The sequence below is a fragment of the Talpa europaea genome, assembly GCF_964194135.1.
Source record: "Talpa europaea genome assembly, chromosome: 7".
NCBI classification, from domain to species: domain Eukaryota; kingdom Metazoa; phylum Chordata; class Mammalia; order Eulipotyphla; family Talpidae; genus Talpa; species Talpa europaea.
Genome location: NC_140074.1, coordinates 60,779,963 through 60,799,909, shown reverse-complemented (window position 1 = coordinate 60,799,909; position 19,947 = coordinate 60,779,963). Strand labels below are relative to the sequence as shown.

The 19,947-nt window shown below is 43.9% G+C and overlaps 1 protein-coding gene across 3 annotated transcripts in view; it reads left to right on the top strand.

Annotated features, from left to right (window-relative positions):
- Positions 1-19,947, top strand: part of EPB41L4B (erythrocyte membrane protein band 4.1 like 4B) — a gene marked incomplete at both ends in the record, with an annotated part of 124,772 nt that overhangs the window by 68,570 nt on the left and 36,255 nt on the right. The gene's annotated exons all lie outside the window — the stretch shown is intronic.

The following is a 19,947-nucleotide window of genomic DNA, read 5'->3' as shown; positions in this document are numbered from 1 at the left end:
AGGTGTGCTCCACCTTAATAGATGCTCTGCTCCTCAGTGTATATGCTGCATAGAAATAAATGTGTTCTGAGTCTTTTAATCTTATTGATATATTTTTACAAATGTGTTTCTAAGGAATAAAGATTATTCTTGCGTTTTTGGACTCCATCTTCATTTTATGATGCGCAGAAGTGTCATTTGTGAGAGATGTAGATAACGGGCAGTGAGCTCTTAGACAATCAAGCTCGTTGACTAGATGGCACAGAGCACGCTCATCCTTGGAGGTTGTTCTGGGGGACAGTGACTCTTGTGGGTGCAGCAGCTGAGGCATTTCTTCATCTGGGGCAACTCTGGTGAAGGTTCTTGTACCTGGTCACAGGTGCTGAGCAGAGTGCATGGGGGCAGTGGGGCCGCCCCTGGCAGTCTGTGGGGAGTGTGGGTCTTTGTCTTGGAGGCCACTGCTGTGCTGGCGGAAAGACATCCAGACCTGAGTTTGAGACGTCCTGGAGGTTGTCTGGGAAATACCTCTCTGCTTAAAGGAACTGGAGTGGGTTCAGTTCTCTGCAACCAAGAAGTCTAACCAGTCTGCATGCTTAAGATCTCCAGATTGTTATGGCACGTGTACAGTTTTCAGTCCTCAGTATCGTGGACCTTTCTCTGCTGCATTTACAGTAGAGAAATACTGAACTTCTTGAACTTGAACTTCTCTCCTCTTGGTTTCTGTGATACCTGATTCTGTAGCCCTTGGGCTTTTTCTGCGGTCTTTGGGACAACTTCTTCTGTCTTCCTGTATTGGTGTTTCAATCAGTATTGGTGTTTCCCAGGTCCTTGCTTGACTTGCTCCTTTTCTCACCTATCAGAGTGTAATATGGGTCTTCTCACCCTCTTATGTTGTCTTTGAAGCTATAATCTCTACCCCAGACTATTCCTGTGGGTTTTCAGACTTGTATATCCCACAGATACCTTTCACCCCACATGGTGAAAATTAAATTTATCCTCTCACAGGAAAAAAAAGAAAAAGAAAACATTTCCCCGCTTCTCTCATTTTCTACCCAGGTGAGAAATTATACTGCATGCACCATTCTTCTGCTTCTTGCCACTTACATCCTGTGGCCTGGTCTGCTCAACTCTGCCTCTTTGGTGTGTGCATTGCTGTGTCTCTTTTCCTACACTGACCTGGTAGCAGCATCTTTTCTCTGGCTGAGAAGCACTCTTACTGTGTGCCTGACTGTGGTCTCTCCTGACAAGCTTACTCCCCTCACAGTCGTTGTGAGGGATCTTTTGCCAACACCACCTGACCGTGTCACTCCAGTGCTTGACATCTGCCAGATATCTCCACCACCCCCACGAGCAGTCCAGGGCCTTCTCAAGGGAATTCCCTGCTATCTGCTTCCTTCCTGTTGCTCTAGCACGTTTCCCTCCCCCCACCCCCACTTCTCATCCTCCTGTTTAAACTCCTACAACACCAAACTGCTTGTAGTTCCTGGCATTCACCATTCCCTGCTGTTAACTTCCATCTGTGCCTCTGCAAATGCTGTGCCTTCTGTGGAGAGAGCCATCACTTCCATGCCCTCTGTCCGACTCCTGCTCAACCCTTAAGCCTCCGCTCAGATGCTGTCTTCTCCCAGGGACTCTCTGGCTGTAGCCACCTCTATGTTCTACCCACGGAGGAAGATCCCACCCCCCACCCCCTCCCTTTTACATCATCCGGTATGTATTCAATGCCGCTCTTGTTCATGCCCTCTGGAGCCTGCTTACGCCTTACGTGTGAGCTTTGTGTCACTCACCTTTGCTCCCAGCACCTGAGGGATAACAGGTGCTCAGTGAACTGAAGGAAACATCTAACAGGTAACAGTGATGCATCATCTCTAAGATAGTTGTAAGGTACCTGAACAGCCATATCCAGTCTGAGCACTGCATTTGGAATAGGCCCTGATCACCATGTATGTTCTGTATTCACCTGCTTCGTCTGAGTATTATTCAGTATGCCTCGGGGGTTCTTATTCGAGGCATTGGTATGCTGTTGAGCGGGACCAAGGACTGGACCCGCTAGACTAACATTGATCCAAGGTAATATGCAGGGGCTGTAGCCAGGTGTGTGCTTCCCGCTCTGCACGAGCCAGCTCCTTTGGTCCTCCTGATCGCCGCCAGGTGGGTGGATCCAGCAACTCAGGCTTAGGGTCTCACCGAGCAGCTTGCACGTGGTTATGTCCGGTAAGTGGGAAGTCCCGCCTCCTGTGCTGGAATGCCCCTTGAGGCTGGTCCTTCCACCACCTGGGCCCTGTCGAGCCGCATCGCCACACGAGACTCATTACATCTGTTGGAAGCAGAGTTCACCACTCTGACATCAGCTTGTGAACTTGAAAGCCACCAGCAGCCCAGGAACTGATCATACTCCCTGCACACCAGTGTCTAGTAGCCTTGCCCTTCAGCATGCCCAGTGAGCTGGTGACTCCCCCTCATACCCACCTCACCCCCCACGCCTACACCCCCTTGCCCCTGTGATCATGCCATGCTCAGCAGCCTACATCTTGGCCTCCAGCAGTCTAGTAGCCCTGTCCACCTGGCCATTTTATTCAACAACAGCCCCCTTTGCAAAGGAGCGGGCACACTGAGCATTTTTTTCTTTGTGAATCATTCTTGTTTGAAGTAAACCAGTGCTCCTTCTTAGAGCGCACAAGCTAATTATTCCTTCTGGAATATCGCCTGCCAGCAAAACCAAGCTCACCATTCCATAACTAATGAAATTAGCATTTTGCATTTTTGAAACTCAGAGACTTGTGCTCTTGTCTCATCCATTATTTTTCTGTGGTCCTTCAGAAAATATCTAACAGTGAATTGACAGTGTTGTCAGATTGACTGTAATTCTTCGGGACTGAAAATCTTGAAGTCATACCCGGGAATTAATTGCGCTGGTGTTCAAAAAAACCCTTTTGCCTGTTTCGTTTCTTGGTCTACCATTTCCAGTGAAAATGGTCCTTGATGGCAGAGACTGAGGGAGAAGGACAGTGTGGAGTCCTTCCTTGTTTTCCCTGCCAGTTTATATTGCCCCATCCTTCCAGGTCAATGACTCCAGCCTCCTGGATCCTTCACTAAACACAACTAATGATAGATCCTTTTTGTTGTCCTTGACTTTCCGGCTTTTAACTAGTCCTTTAGGATCTGAGCTCATCAAAGAACTCCCTTTGCAGCCATATTGATCCCTTTGGATCAATATTTCCCAAGCCTGGCTTGAAAATCAATTCCTTGATCGATTGAAAGTTCCAGAATTGCCAGATAAATGCCCTAGGTGGGCTTAGGATGATTTGCTTCCGCCATTTCACTGCAGGAGGCAACCAGCAAATGCCAAAGTGATGTAATGGGGCAAAGGTAGAGAAAGTGCATACTGCTGTTAAGGAAGAGCAGTTTCTTTGCACAAAAAGGCATATTTTAAGTCCTGGGAGTATCTGAAAGGTGAAACAAATGTGCATTCTGACAGTCAGTTGAACGTCTGCAAAAAAGAAATTATCAATAATTCTGCAGCTAGACCCACTTCTCCCCAAAATTAGGGAGCCAAAGAAAGCTGGCTTCCACAGCCAATTGAAAGTAGCAATTCTAGACTGTTTAAATGGTTACAGGTGCAACCTAAGAACCTTCATTTCAAGAGTCACCCCAGGAGAGTCAGGCAGGTATAGTATGGGACATCACTTTAGAAAAGCACAGCTTCCCATCTGGTTATGTTTGTGACTCAATTTTAATTCTTAGTAGAGGCTAACTTTTTTGTTTTTTTAAGTAGGCTTGCTGTCAAAAAGTAAATGGGTAGATTCATCATCTTAAGTAGCTCGATCTGTCTCCCCAACATAGTTCTTCACTTCCTTAGTCTCAGTGGAGCAGAAGAATATAAGAATTCTAGGGTTTCTTTGTATGGCTAATTTAACTTCTTTCCTCATGGTCCTGCTCCCCCTCTAGATGTAAAGGCTAATGAATTCCCATTGCTAGGGAAAGGACAGGGAATGTGAACCCCTAATCTAGTGACCCATGTTGAGATAGAGCCATGGTGGGGAGGCAGGTGGAATTTGGCAGAAGCACAATGGCAGGGGACTGCAAGCTGGATGAGAGAAGGACTGCAGAATCCAGGGTGCAGTTGCGATTTTGTTGGCAACAAAACCTGCAGTTCTCTGATTAGGTAAAATGTGGACTCTGAATTCCAACTTTGCTACTCCCTAGCAAAGTTTGGTCTGTTCTTACCTCTTTACCTCTTTTTCTAGAATAGAATTTAACAATTTCTGTTGCAAGAATTAAGTGACACTTACTGCTTTGTTGGATGCTAGCTGGTAGCAATTATTAACCCTTTGCACTCCGAACCATTTTACGATATTTTGATTTAATTTCTTGTACCATTTCAAGATAAAACTTCAGGGAAACATGCATGTCTCAAAAAGTTGCGTTGAAATAACCTCAATTCCCCGTAATCACTAATAAATTGCAATGTCCCCTGAGAGGGGACATCCGAGTGATATGCTAGAATTCCTATGTCCCCTGAGAGGGGACAGCGGAGTGCAAGGGGTTAAGTGGTAGCAACTTTGAGAGTTAAGACTGAGAAACAGGACAAGGAGATTCAAAGTCTAACTCAAGGATGGGTGTATCTGATGCCTGGAGGGTGGAGGGCTAAGTTTAGCTCTGGGAGGAGGAGCGCTTGCTTCCAAAGGAGAGATGAGGCCAAAGAGGGTAACATAATACAAAAAGACATGCCTCTGGGGCCCTAACAAGCTAAGAGCAAAAACACCCTGGGGATCTTTCAGAGGAGATAAAAAGAAATGATATTTCTGTCTGAGACTAGTAGGACGCAAATGTCCAGGTGGAATGTGGATAGTGGCTTCCAACTGCAAATAACAAAATTGGCATAGAGGAAGGAACTGGTGAAACTACCAGAAATCCATTCTTCTGGGAGGGTTGAGACTCAAAAGTTTAGAGAATTGAAACAAAGTGTCTGCTCAGTTCCAATCTGGCAACTTAGAATTTCATCTTACACAAAGAGGAAGTTTAACTATTAGGACACTAATAGAAAGTCATTAAAAAAAAAAAAAACTGTGCTTTTTTACTTTTTAAAAATAATACAGGACATTGGTAAAAATTCAAACACAGTTATCGTAAAAGCTGCTTTTTCTTTCTGTCCTTTTTCAGAATTCCCTAGGTATCCTCAGAGACAAACTGGTAGCGGTGTTGTCAATCTAGAGCTGTTCAGTGTATAATGCACATGTGTGTGTGTTTAACCAATCAATACGGAGGGACATTTAGGCTCCCTGAATCTCTGAAATTACAATTTTCTTGCTGTCCTCGTATGTTGTGATCATGCATTTAAAGAAATCTGAGATTAAATTCCCTACAAGTGGAGTAACTGTATTAAAAGGTATGTGCATATTTACTTTGGATATTGCCTAGTGAAATAACCTCCAGATATAATCTACCCATTCACTTGCTCCTCCCTCAGCGATTTGACAGTGGCTCTGTGATCCCACAAGATGCAAGCTGATAGCTTCAGCTAGCTCTTTAAGGCCCTTATTAGTCTGATGGGTAAAACCAGTATTTGTGTTTTAATTGCTTTTCTCTCTGCACAAAGTTGCACACTTTTCATCCTAGCCCTGTTTGTTAGTTGTTTTGTGTGATCCATCTTTTCCTGAGTCATGCTCTTTAATAAAGATCAGGGTGCTGAAGTAAAATTTATCATGTCATCTTAGCCTTTTTCATAGTGAAGAAAGGAAAAGCTGGGAAGAATTGATACTTACCTGACAGTTTTTGAAAGCCAATTTCCAGAAGTTCAGGTAACCATCAGTGTGATACCCGGTACTGGAGCTCTGAAAAAGCAATGTGAGCAGCATAAAGATAGCCAGGGTCAGGGACTGATTCTAATACCCATGTGCCCTTTCCTGTTTGAAAGTTTATTGAGAACTTCCCACTCAAACTTCTCAAATACCCACCCAGACACATTATGAATTTCTCTAGTATATTTGATCAGGGAAGGACAGATTTGTTATAAAACGATAATATGTCAGATCTGAAACTATAGCCACATCCCAAGAGTTACCAGTGGTTTACTGAAAGAAAGACTGAAGAATTAAAAATATCAAACTGTTGTAGTCTCAGAAAGCCACTGAAAAGGTTAGAATAATTAGAGGAATATCTACATAGGCTCATGTTCTAAGAAACCCACAGAAACCTACCTACTGGTCCCCTCCTGAATGGCGAATGGTTTAAACATGCGCTTTCTGCAGCTGAGACCTCAAAAACAAGAGCTGTTTCTCTGCAAAGGGCTCAACCAGCCACATTCTGGGGCTGAATAATGGATGCTCTATCTGCGTTAAAAGCAATTAAACACGCCCTTAAAATTAGGCCCAGGGTGTGGTTCCAGGGGCTATGTATGTTTATAGTAGAAGAGCCTGAAAAACCTAAAAGAATTGGGGAGCAGTGAGAGAAGGACATTTGAGGAGATTTATAAGCACTTGTGAAAACCAAAATAGATGAATCCTTATGCAGGATTCATGGTGTTCTGCTCTAGCTCTCGCTTACACTGGGATCTTGTGCAATTAGAATGTCTAAAACCTGCCTTAGGAGAACGTGCATTTTATTCATCCACCCTGAACTTCAGTCTGGAATGAATAATAATTTCCTTCATTTGGGTGAGTTGGATGGTGTCTGCGGAGTGGAAAAATAACACTCTGAGCTCATGCCCAAGTCTGCCATCACTCTTGGAAAGTGCAAAAGATGATAAAGGACCGGCGTTTTAGACATTACTTTACACACTAGCAGCTGTGCTTTCTTGGCAATGAGTATATTGCCTTCATGTTCCTTGCGGGCCCCCATGTGACACTGTGGGGAAGCAGTTAGAGCAGTGGCTAGGAGCAAGTCTGTTACTGCTGTTACCCAGTGAAAAGGAATCTTCATCTAAGGCTAAAAGTGGACACTGGAATGCAGAAATAAGAGACCAGAAAAATCTGTAAGAAACCAAGAAGAGGAAACACTGTTGGATTTATTGGAGGTGACGTGATAAAGGAAAACAACTATATTTTTGTCAGTATTTTTTAAGGCAGCAGAGAGATTGAATAAACTCTTAGTCATGAGCTGCTGTGCCAAAATGAACTCATCAAATATTTATTCTTTGGGCTCAGGTTCTGAAATTGATCTGGGATTTCTAAAATCCTAGATCTCAATGCAAAATTCCAGAGCCCTTAAGTCTCACGTGGCAAATCAGCATTTCCAGGCCTCACATACAATTAAAAAGCCACTGTGATCGTTAGCAGAAATAACATCAGGATACAATGGATCTCAGGGCAGGAAATGTTGAAGGCCTGCTCTCATGCATGCAGACATTCATTGAAATCATTGGATAGCAGGAAAAGTCCAAACTCAAGGGTGAAGGCACATGTCCTGTTATAACTTAGATGAAACAGACTCAGCTACCTGCCAAAACTGAAAAGGCACTCACCACTCCTTAAAATGTAGAATAGTGTACTCTACAGTTTTGGAGACTACTTAATATTAGGGACATCATTAAATTGTGGCATTCATAAGCAAAGTGAAATTTTATGAGTAGACGCTTGATAAGAAATAAATTTAATGTGCTATAGCATTCATTCAGCAAACATTTACTGTGCTACTGCTTTGTGCCAGGCACCATAATAGGCACTGGGGATTGATGTTGAGGAAGATGCCACCTGTGGGTGCAGATAGTGAATATGCACAACAGCAGCTCTTGACCTGGTGTGAATTCAGACAGTACCTGTGCTAACAATAGAATAAAGCTGTCCCAGGTTGGTTGATTGGAACATACCTGAAAAGAAATACAAATTGGAAGTTTTTCCTTATGCCTATTAATCTGTAGAAAGAAATCTTAACCCTACCCAAAAATGTAAATTTGACCTTTTCAGGCAAGAGAAAAATGAGGTAGAGTCATCTCTTCTTTCTAATCACTTAAAAGAAAAACCCACCACGTTACCATAAGAAATCATCTCTAATTAATAGACCTAACATTTGTAATGTGTCACATTTCTAAGATGTTGATATAATTTTCTTTTCAAACCTATTATGGAAAAGGTACAATTTTGCAATATCCTTATTTCCCGCCAGATGTTATGCTTGCACTGAATTAAATAGGAACTTGTAGCAATGTGTTGTTCTAATGACCCTCTGTTTAGTGTCTACTAAATTAAAGTTGAAATAAAGTGACAGGTATCCTGGAAACAATGATGAGTAAATGCAGCTCCTCTCATCTCTGAATCGGACAAGGCAGAGATCAGATTATTTCATTGAGCTGTAATTCCTGGCATAGAAATGCTTTATAAATGTTTGCCCCCAAATGGGGCACTGCTAAGTGAATTATACCTAAGATTGCCTAGCTTGGCAGCAGCAAAGCCAAAGCGAAGTGCCAGCCAGTGTTCTTTTCTTTTTTATTTTAAGATTTATTTATTTATGCATACAAGAACTGGGGTGTAAGTTGGGGGGCGGGGGTGTGGGTGGAGGTGAGAGGATTCACCAGAGACAGAGTGGGGAGCAGAAAAGGCAGATGTGCTGAAATACACTGCTGTGGGGAGCATGAGCGAGGTGGGAGGGGTCTGCTGCGCCTTGTGGGTTGCTCCCTGGCCGGTGGCAGCTTGATAGTGCTGTGCTTAACCCCTGCGCCACCAAGGAGGCACAGCCAGTTCTTTTCATTGTTACACTGCTGCTTTCACCCACAAGACAAAGCAGTGTCTCTGCTACCCCTGTATTTTATTTTTAATATTATTTTAAAGATTCATTTATTCTTATACAAGAGCTGGGGTATAGGTCAGAGGCGCAGGAGGGTGAGAGGATTCACCAGAGAGCGGGGAGCAGAACAGGCAGACGACTGAAAACATTGCTGAGGGGAGCGGTGGGCGAGACAGGAGAGGTCTGCCACGCCGTGTGGGACTCACCCTGGCCGGCTGGGAATCGAACCCGCTCTGCAGAGGCTGCGGACAGCTTCACAGCGCTGCACTCAACCCGCTGCGCCACCAGGGAGGCTCTCTGCTACCCCTTTAGAGAGGACAGGGCTCTTGAGCCAGATTGCCTGGGTTCAAATCCCACCGAGCTCTGCTATTTACTAACTCTTAGACTTTGGGGAAAGTAAGGAGTCTCTTTCTGTTTCCTTATCTATAAAATAAGGCTAATAATTGTCCCATCTTCAAATGGTTTTTGGAATATTCAGTAAATAAATAGATGGCACAGTGTATGACACTCAAAAACATTAGCTTTTGGGTTTTTTCCTCTGTGAGTATTTAGAGAACATGTTTATGCATTAGTGTTCAGTCAGGAGCTATGATTCTGCCTGACACCATCTGCTCTGAAAGCGTGGTAATTGAGTAGATTCTGCTAAAAGAGTTCCAGTTGGAGAGCCACAGTGCTAGGCCAGTGGACAGGATGTGAACTTGTGGCAATGCTCCCCAATTTTTTCTCATCCTTGGCACACATAGCCAATTTATGTAGCACATTAGGGTGAGCAGACAAGCGGCTGGAGGCTCTAAGCTCCCAGGGCCTGTCTACTTGCTCCAGGGACTGAGAGAATAAAAAGTTCAACACTTGCTACCCTGCTGAAGCCATCATTTGGAAAGCTCCACTGAGATATTTGTGAACATATCTGGATGCTTTAGTTCTGATTAGAAATACAGGCTTGTCCCCCAGTGGGCTAAAAGTAAAGCAACAGCCAGTTTGTCCCAAGCAGACTCCTCTGGAAGGTGGTTAGAGACCTTGAGTGTTGTGTGGGCTACTCAAAAGCTACACCTTCTCCAGGAGCCCTGCTCTGGAGTTGAGACAAGTGCCACAGGCAGAGTGATTCTGACATTAAGCAGCACATCCTAAGTGTGCAGTGAGCAATCCAGATGTACTTGCGTGGCTTGGGGGTTGGGCGTGCTGGGATGGTGAAGGTGGTTTTCTCAGGGTGGTTTGCCCTTTGCTTTCCTGGTGTGCTGGCCCCTGCAATTTCCCCAAATGTGAGAAACCTGACTACATAATTTGTGGTAGTGGGGACTGTATTCACACTTTCCCTTATTAAAAAAAAAAAGAAAAAGAAAAAATATGCCAGAAGACTCTGGATGGAGGGCATGCAGTGTGTTTTCCTAAGACTTCAAGCTAGTGTAATACCTCTGGGGGTTTCTTGGCCATCCAAACATTGGCACTGAGTTAAAAGCAGAGCATCTGTTGATTTCTTGCCTTCTTGGCTGGTGATTTGGTTGTTTGGAAGATAGAAGAAACACTGCTGATTTTACTGTAATTAATTCTGGTCAGCAAGGAAGACTAGGTTATAAATGTGTGGCAAGAACCTTGGGAGAAAATGGCCCTGATGTCTTGGAATCATTAATATGAAATGAGTGGAATTCGGGGCTCAATCCTGCATGTATGCTAATCTTTAGACGATTAGATTTCAAAACTCTAAAAAAGATTCAAAAGGGAATTTTTTTCCACATGGGCTATGAGTATGTCATAGATAATCTGAAAGAGATCGTCTTTAAGTGCCCATAATTGAAAAACAGTATTTTAAAGAGAAGGAAAGTGCAACAAAAGGCATAGAACTTTTTTTTTTTAAGGACCTTTAAATTTTGTAGCTGCGTGCCTGAGTTGGAACCAAACGACGACGGATGATTTAGTAACAGTCGTTCTTGAGATGGCATGTGAGATTATACAGGACAGCGGGGCTGCTCAACTTCTGTTTTGCTTTTCTTTTTCTCATCAGTGTACTAACTGCTGAAGGTAAAAAGAACAAAGAAAGCGAGATTGAAGTCCAAGATAAGAGATGATAGTCAGCAAGATTTTATTGCTTTATGATTAGCTCGAGTCTTCAGGTTCCGAAAAATGGTCTCGAGAACACTGACAGATTTGCATATGTCACTGCTGAGTCAGCACTGGGACGCTGAAAAACTTGGGCATCTTGGAGAAATGCCAGAGGAACACACGGAAATGCCATACTGTTTCTCAAAAAGAAATTTAGAAAAACTGATAAGCCTGGGTGATACCAAGGGAAGTTTGAGAACATTCTTTTTTAAGCACTTAGTAAAGAAAGCCATCTTCACTTGGATGAAATAACGTGTATTTGCTGAGAATAAATCGCATTAATCTTGTAAGATTCTTACTAGGCTAAGAGGAGGACTGATCTAAACCTGATAAGCTGAATTTGTCAGAAACCAACACTAAGTGTTGAACATTAGATAATCTACACACTTTGGAAATAAGGATGAGTGCTAATAATATTCAGTGTCATTCTAGAGACCTTACCAATGCATTAAGCCAAGAAAACAAAAAAAGGAATAATTTGTCGCAAAGGAATAAACAGAATTCATGTGATTATCTTCTTAAAATGCAAGTGAAGTTCAGTTAATAAGAGAATTCAGCAAAAGGGCCAGAGGCAGAAATAACCTGAAGTCAGGTAATTTTACTACTACCTAGTACTGGACAATTAGTGCAAATGTAATAATTAGTGAGCTCTCATTTTCAATTGTAACAAAGCTGAAATATACCTAGGAGTATGTTTCATACCTTTATAGAAAAGTTCTGACTGTACCAATTGATTTCACCCATGTGGAATACAGAGAAACAAAACAAAGGAACAGAGAAAGGCAAACCAAAACACACCCAAATCTGACTGTAAAATTGAGAGTACCAAAGGGAGAGAAGGAAGGTGAGGATTAAAACGGGGAGGTGCCCAATAGACTACGGTGAAGGACTACAGGTGCCTTGGTGGTGGGTGTGGTGTGGTGACATCTTAAGCTAACCTATGCCTCTGAGTCATACACAGTGTTGTAAACCAGTGTTACCGTAAACCACCAAAACCAAGGCTTTTGCTCTAAACAAAAATGTCTTTGCACAGAGGAGTTTATTATACAAGGTGATCACAGAAAGACTGGACAGGCTTAATGCCCTAAAGGAAGTGACTCTGCATGGCAGGGGTCCTGTGGTTATATGGGGGGAGAGGGTAAGGAATGTGAGGGTGCCACATGTGAAGGAAGTGAGGGACTTTGCATTCCCTGGTTTGGGAAGGTTAAGGGCATTATGTGTTCCAGGAATTACAGGGGTTTTCTTCTTTAGCAGCAAGTGTTCCTTTGGGGTTCACAGCCCTTGAAGACCAGCAGATGCTTGCCCCGGTGGTACCACCCTCTGAGGGACACATAGAGCTTGGTTAGAGATATAACACAATTCATTCTCAAGGTTGGGGAATGGAGTTGGAGAATAAATCACAAGGGGGGAGAGGGAGGGAGAAGGAGAAGAAAGGGTGCTCAGCATTTGATTCTTCTTAGTTTAACTTTTCTAACAAAAATTTAAGCTACAGGTGGTGGGGGGAGGGGTGTCCAGCTACATGATCACACTTTAAAATAATTCTGACTGAAAGCATTTTTAAAAATCTGAATAAATGAGAAATGTCATGTTCCTTGTGAATGATTCTCCCCGATTAATGTATAACATTCAATGTTCTAAATCAGAATTCCAGTGGGATTTTTTGTAGTAACTTGAATCTTAATATAATCTGGAAGAATACGTGCATGATAATAGCCAGGACAAAATACAACATCAAAAAAGACAAAGAAAATGATGTAAGGAAACAGGATTTGTCTCATCAAATATAAAAGCATATTAAAACAAATTAAGACATAGTAAGACAATCTGGTGCTGGTTTAACAATAAACAGATGGATCATAATATGAAGAATCCAGAATAAGCAGGTAGATATTCTGTATCAGTTATGGGCAACCTGGAAAACCAAAACCACTCTAGGCATTTCTTACAGAGGGAATTTAATACGGGTAATTGGTTCACTAGTTCAAGGGATGATGAATTATGAAGTTAAGTGAGGCAACCCATTTAGCAACCTAGGATTCCTAGAGCTGGAGGAACAAAGGTCCAGGCGCTGGGCCACAGGAAGCCGGTCAGTCAAGCTGCAGACATGGGATTCACAGGCGTTGCTGGAAACCACCTGGGGCAGAGAGGGACAGACAAGGATTCCCTCCCGTCTCATCGGTGCCTCCTGTGGACCAATCCTGCACAGAAGCCAGAGGGCAGGGAACCTGGGAAATGCATTACCTTGTAAACGGAACAAGCTCGAGACCAGGGACTAGATCTGAGAGCAGTCAGGCAAGTAGCTGGCATAGGTAGAAGATGATATTTCAAGTTAGGGGGCCAGGACAAATTATCCCTTGGTTGTCATTGGCCACCTGATTCTCCCTTTCAGAAAAATGAGAACTCTTCCTCATAATACTGCATAAATTCTCTTCCTTTAGGCTCTTCCCAGACTGGTTGGGTACCCATCCCCTGCATACCCTTCTCAAAACACCTGTCACTCTGCCATGGACTTGTTACTCAACAGTGAGGGCAAAGGCAACCTCTCATTTGTCCTTTCCCTCATGCCTACCGTGGGACTTGGCACAAGAGTTGGCGCTCAAGTGTTTATGGAATTCATCACTCTCGATTTTTTTTCAATCTAGCCAATATTAGTGGAGCGCCCGCTGTGTGCTTAGCACTTTTCTTAGCACAGCAGAGAACCCCAAAACATGAGATGCAACAGTCTGCTGCTACAGAGGTTAATGTATCATTGGGAAAACAAGATGTGTGCACAGGGATGTCTCTGGCAGTGCAGGTCTGAGGACGTGGGATTTTCCCGTTGAGTGCATTTGCTGCCTTAAATAGAAGCGGAGGCAGATGGGAAGATGCAGCAGATGGGCAGCACTTGAAGCATCGAGCGGAGGGGCAGGAGTTCTGGATTTTGTCCCGGACTCAGCCAGTCACCGGCTGTGTGACCCGGTCACCTCACTCCCATGTGGGCTCATTTCCCCATATGCAAAATGAACTTGAACACTAGGGCAGTGGTTCTCCGCCTTGGCTGCACAGTGGATCTAGAAATAAGCGATGATATATCTGGTCTGGGTAGAGGCCAGGCACTGATATTTTTCAGAATCTCCCTTGATGATTTTTTATCGGCTTTAAGATATAAATCACATACCATACAATTTGCCAATTTAAATTGATTCAGTGGTTATTAGTGTTTTCACCAAGTTGTGCTAGCATCACTACAGTCTAATTTTAGAATATTTTCAAGAGGCCCAGTACCCATGAACAGCCACTCCCTATTTCCACCTGTCCACCCCATTCCTAGGTACCCACTAATCTATTTTAAGTCTGTTCTGGATTTACCTTTTCTGGACATTTCATACAAATGGAATCATATACTATACGGCCTGTTTTAGTCTGACTTCTTTCATTTAGCATCATGTGTTCCTTGCATAGAATGGATCAATATTTAATTCCATGTTACAGCTGAATAATACTCTATTGTATGGGTGTGCTGTGTTTTATTTACCCATTCATCAAGTGGTGGGCATTTGGGTTGTTTCTACTGTTTGGCTACTGTGAATAATGTTGCAGTGAACATTCACATGTGTTTTTCTTTCTCTTGGGCACATATCAAGAAAAGGTCATAGAATACGTTTTTCAAGGAACTGCCAGACTTTTTCAAAGCAGTTGCTACATTTTGAATTCCCACCTTGTATTGTGGGTTCCCCTATGATTTTAATATTCATCGAGGGTTTAAAATCACACAACTGGAGAATGTCTGAAGGGCTCCATTTCTATAATGTCTTATCCAGGTTAGAGCCCTAGGGCTGATCCCCAAAGCCCTTGTCCCCCAGAACTTCACTGAGCTGCAGTGTATGACCCGCTCCTCTGAGCACACTACCACTCCAGGCCTTGTTTTTGAGAAAAAGTGCTGTAGATTCTGTGCTCCAGTTCAGGACCTACTCCCATCCTGCCCCAGACTGGTCATGGTTCTGGCAATGGATTCCAGAGGATTGTTCTAAATAATTAGATGGTTATTTTAATAATTATTATAATTGTGATAATATCATTAATGATACTGTTATAATGACTGTAATGTTGTTCTGAATAATTATACATGATCCAGTATGCAACACAGTTTGATTGAGCACCATGCGTTTGGGATCCCAAGGTCAGGGAGGGGAAAGGTTCTGGTCGGGAGTGTGTGGAGGTTAAGACAGGACTGGGGGAGACCCCAACCTCACCAACCCTGCACAGTTGTACTCACCCCATTAGAGCTAATGGTCCCATATGCATAGCTCTCAATAGGAACACTAATTTCTCTGGAGTAGGAGGGAGAAAGAAAACCAAAGGAAGGAAAAACACAGATCTGGTTCAACTTCTTGCTGAGTTTGCTAACAAGGCATGTTACTCAGTTTTGTTAAGCCCCAGTGCAAATGAGGCCACAGCAGCTTCCTTGCAGGGTCTCTATAAAAGTTCGTTGAAATACCTAGCATTTTGTGGGGCGCAGAGCCAACCCCTCTTCCGCATCAGATTCATTTTCAACTGTCAGCTCATGGAAGAGAGTAGACAGCTCAGACCCTTCCTCCTTCACTCACTGAACCAGGACTTGGGATGTCCTTTTCAGAATGCCAGAGCCTTGTGAGCCCAGGCTCTGCTGATGGTGGTGCAGAGCTGGCTTCATCTCTGAATCTTGGCTAATGACCCTGGGGGCTGGTGGCCACTGCCAGTAGTTGAGTGGCCTTGACCTTCTCTGCTCTGTTCTCTGTAAATGGGTGGATCCACAGCCCTAGTGGGTGTCGTCTATGCCCTACTTAAACGGTGCCTCCAGGAGTTCTGCAGGGAGCCGCACATGCGGCCTTGAGCAATGTTGGCCCTAATAGACCTACAACCCCACAAAACTCTGTGGGTTAGATTCTCCAGGATGGTCAGCTGAGGCTATGAGCTCATTAAGCAACCAGGTCACTCCACTTCTGCTCAGCAACATTTGCTCTTCTAAAGCCCCTTTCCCTAACACGATGCAGGCAGGTATTTCTTTTCTTCCCATTTATCTTTCTCAGTTTTCCCCTTGAGTAGCTATAATGTAAAAATCACACCTGCATATTTCACTTGACATGTTAGTAAATGCAATTTATCACTTCCTGCATGTATATATATATATATATATATATATATATATATATACATATTCTTGTTTAACTCTTCAGTCTAGGTTTCCTTGAAATAAGAAACCATACTTCACAAATACAAGATACCGCTGCTCCCTTCCAAGTCTGGAGCAGACATCACTAATCAATCACAGCACTTTCCTTCTGAGCTGGGCACAACCTCAGAATCTGTCTCAAGCTTGCCTTCCAAGCAGAGTGAGAATCCGTTGAAACTGGCAATGGAGGTGTTGTCCATTTTCCAGCCCTTAGAAATTCTTACTCAAATCTTTCCACCTGCAGCCTGAATGTCCACCAGGTTTCTGCTACAGAGACGTTTTCCCCCTTGAATGTTCATTCCTACATTCAGTGTAATCCATTTAAAGCTCAGTTATAGGGCCTCCCCGGTGGCGCAGCGGTTGAGCGCTGGGTTGTGAAGCTGCCCGCAGCCTCTGCAGCGCCGGTTCCATCCCCAGCTGCTCCCCGGCCACCGGAGGAGGGTCCCACATGGCGCGCAGACCTCTCCTGCCGCCCGCTGCTCCCCTCAGCAGTGTACTTCGGTCCTTCTGCCTGTTCTGCTCCCCGCTCTGACTCTGGTGAATTATCTCACCCTCCCACGCTTCTGACTGTACCCAGTGCTTGTATGTATGTATGTATAAATAAACAAACAAACAAATAAATAAATCTTTAAAAAAATTAAAAAAAATAAAGCTCAGTTATAATTTGTCCTACTCCAAGCAGCTCTCACCTTCCCCCCCTCTTTTTTTCAAGATTTATGTATTTATGCAACAGAAGCTGGGGTGCAGGCTAGAGATAGGGGGGTGAGAGGATTCACCAGAGACAGAGTGGGGAACAGAACAGGCAGACTGATGAAATACACTGCTGAGGGGAGAGCGGGTGAGACAGGAGAGGTCTGCTGCACCATGTGGGTAGCTCCCTGGCCGGGAATTAAACTCATGCTGCAGTGGGCTGTGGACAGCTTCATAGGGCTGCATCTTAATCCCTTCTGCCCCTTTAATGGGAGACCCCTTTTATGACAGACCATTTACCTGGTCCTCCAGGCTGAAAAAATAAAAAACACCAGAAACCAGTTTTTTGATCCCTCTCCTCCCCTTCTCCAGTCCTGTTTAGGGCCCCTTCCTATCGCTCTCTTCCTTTGAGTGCTTCTCTGACTCATGGCTGCTGCCTGGACAGGTGCAGTGCCCTTCGAGAACTTTCCTTGGCTGCGGCAGTGTGGGTGGCAGCCTTAAGTTGTGAAGCCCCTCCAGGCTTCCCAGCTAAAGGGAACTCGCTCTGTTCTGAGCTCTCAATTTCTGCACCTCCTGAGAACAGATCCCATTTTCAGTATCTCTGAGAGAGAGGTGAACAACACTGACAGGCTTTGGAGGCTGCCAGAGCGCCACAATTTCATTCATCTTTCCCGCCCTCCTTCCTTCCCTCTCTCCCTCTTCCCTTTTCTCTTTCCTCGTATATGTGTCCACAACTATAAAATGGGATATTTTGTGTAAAATAGCTGGCAGTGCCTGAGACAAAGCTAGTCTTGGTAACTAGTTGGGGAACTGGATGAATCTCAGACCTAGAAATGCCCTCAGAAATTGCCTGATGCCCCCCTCATACTAACGATGAGAATATTGAGGCACAGAGTGTCCAAGTTTCCACCACAAAATTGGGGGCACAACTGGAAACCAGGTGTTTCAACTACAACTCTCCACTTCTTGCTGTCCCCATCACTGCCTCCATGGGGAGATGGATCCCCTTGGTTATGTTTCAGGTTGGAGAGGGGAGCCTGGTCTGTGACCCCCAGAAGCCCAAATCTCACGTTTTTCCGTATGTTTTACACACACACACACACACACACACACACACTCCTGAAATAAATCTCCTGGAAGTAATAGTCAGGATGGACCAGAGACCGCGCCTCTGGGTCAGTGCTGTTTCTTCTGGAGTGTATCCGGCATCTGCAGCAGAAGCTGCTGCTGCTCCTCCTTTCTCTGGAACCCCAAGCACCAGGCCTGCAAGCCCTGCCCAAGCTACTTGAGGAATATCCCTGGGCTGCTCTCATTCCAGAGCCCCTGAGCTGTTCCGACCACTCCCTGTCCCAGTCACCCAAGAGGCACACTCCAGTCTCTCCCCCATTAGTCTGTCCTCTACACAACACTCAACAAGAACTTTGTAAATTGAAATTCCAATCGTGTTACACCCTTGCTTAAACCCTTCCCATGGCGCCTTGCTGCCCTCAAGATAACTGGCAGGCTTAACCCTTTATAATCACTAACAGCTTGTGGTCTTTGTCTCATGTCTTGCTACTTACTGCTACTTCACTCCTCACACTCTTTTCTCCAGACATCCGGCTCTTAAAACCGTCACTCCTTTGCTCACACTATTCTTCAAGCCTAATGGAACAGCTGTTGCTATCTTTTCACTTGAAAGAAATCCCACAAAACAAAAAACAATTACAAAATAACATACCTTAACTAATTTAAAACATGCAGGTTATAAAGGAGGAAACCCAACTATATCAAGGAAAAATAAAGGAATAAATAAGTCAGAATTTACTGGACCTTATTAAAAACCTCAGTGATAGGTCCAGCTTCAGGCATAGCTGGAACCAGGAGCTCAAACAATACCATAGTGTGTTGTTTCTTATCCATCTGCCTTTTGCCGCTGGTCATCTTCTCATTCTCACAGATACTTACTTGCTCTTGCTTTCCAGGGGAGATGATCACAGTGGTCTCAACTAGCAACATCCCTGTTGCTATAGCCAGGTTAATCATTAGGTAAATCCAACCCAGTTCGTTGGGCCCATAATACTTTTAGGGGATCACAAAAATGTTTTCATTTCCTTTAATATCAAAAGAAACAACATTTTTCTTTTAAAAACTTTCAATTGAAAAAAATTATGTTACTAATATATTCAGTTTCATACAATACAGTCATAAAATAGAATTTTTAATGTTTTTTATACTGAGGAGGTAAAGGCAAATGTGCCTAGGTCCTATAAAAGTCACAAGAAGGCCCTGGTTGATGCTCAAAAAAAAAGAAAGAAATCTTTTCTCATAGTTTCCATGCATTAACCCTTAGGGATAACTCTGATTGTCCCTGATTGGATTCTAACCCAGAACAAATCCCTTTACCTAGAAGGCTGGAGAGCTCTGGCCAGACTTGCTTCTCAGACCTCCCCCTGGGGGCCAATACCAACCTCATACACAAGGAATGGGGTTTCCTGTAAGAAAGATTTTATGTCAAGTATGTCTTCCAAAGCATGATTATCTCCCCCAAATATTCCCTCCCAATACCTTTCCCTTCCCCAGAGAACTATTTGCTTGCACTGCCATGCTTCCTTAGTCCTTGCTCCAGTATCATTGAGACTAGTTATATCACAGATTCCCACACTGGGGTCTGAGCTTCTTGAAGGCAGAGTGGAGGAATAGGCAGTAGAATTGGTCCATAGGAATGAGTATAAAGAGAGCGTAGATCTGCACCGAGGGTGTGATCTGGGTGCTAAAGCCTGGAAATCTTCCTGGAGGAAGGGGTATCTTAAGTAGGTTGAGGGACGAGGAAAAGCAGAAAGAGGTGATAGGCACCAAAATGTAAAGAAGTTAGGGTAGAGAGAAGGAAGTAGCAGGAGATGAGCTGAAAGGAGAATGGAAAAATATCATGGGAACCATGTGTGACACATAAAGGAATTTGGATTTTGTTCCCTACTCCCAAACTCCTCTTGGCATATAGGGGTGGGAGGGAGGGTAGAAGAACTGAAATTGAGTATGAAATGTAGCATTTTGATCCCTTTTCTCTGCAGGGAAGTTCCATAGATTTCCTTGAGATTTCCAAAGGCGTCTCTATCTTAAAATGGGTAAGAACCAGTAGCAATAGAGTGCCTTGAGGATGGAGTGCTGTGCTCTAGAATGTGATAGAACAACACTCTGGCTCCTGCTCCGTGAAAAATGGGCTGAAGGAGACAATAAGGCAGAGAGAAGTCTTTCGAGTCTGTTTCAGGAGTTCAAGTGGGAGAAGACTT